This window comes from Lottia gigantea (assembly GCF_000327385.1).
Source record: "Lottia gigantea unplaced genomic scaffold LOTGIsca_4671, whole genome shotgun sequence".
NCBI classification, from domain to species: Eukaryota; Metazoa; Mollusca; class Gastropoda; family Lottiidae; genus Lottia; species Lottia gigantea.
Genome location: NW_008709634.1, coordinates 8,140 through 8,853, shown reverse-complemented (window position 1 = coordinate 8,853; position 714 = coordinate 8,140).

Sequence of the window (714 nt, the reverse complement as noted above, 5' to 3'; positions counted from 1 at the left end):
TACCCCCATCGACGAATCTCTCGAACAGGAAATTTGTCATAAATGATGAAAAGTATACCTATCAACTGACACAGCCTCAAGGGAGGTTCGAACTCCCGACCCCTGGTTTACGAGACCAGTGCTCTAACCACTGAGCTATTGAGGCACCGTTCGCAGTAGAAAACTGCATCTGTGGCGAAAATCCTGCATGTGTTGAATTGATCCCATGCAAGAAAAATGTTGGTTAAAGTGTGCGCCACCCGGGTCGCAAGAATGGGAATCTTGCATGATACCACTACACCAGCGGCGCATTCAGGCGCATGAAACAACCCGTTGGAACAATTGGGGTCATTGTTCAATAGAAAACAGAAGGAAAATTATTTGTCAGAAGTGGGATTCGAACCCACGCCTACATTCGTAGACCAGAACGCTCATTTCGCTGAATGGCAGCGAAGGAAGATATCCTTGAGTCTGGCGCCTTAGACCGCTCGGCCATCCTGACATACCCGTGCATGAAGGATTACTCCAAGCGCTCATTATGACGTATTTGCATTGTTTGGTATATGAATTGTTCCAGTGTGCTATAACGTAAGGGCTTACATTCTTCTGCATTTTCCAAAGAAAAAAAAGGGTCTGCCGCCAGAGTTCAGCACTCCTGCCGAAACCCGGGATCGAACCAGGGACCTTTAGATCTTCAGTCTAACGCTCTCCCAACTGAGCTATTTCAGCTGACAT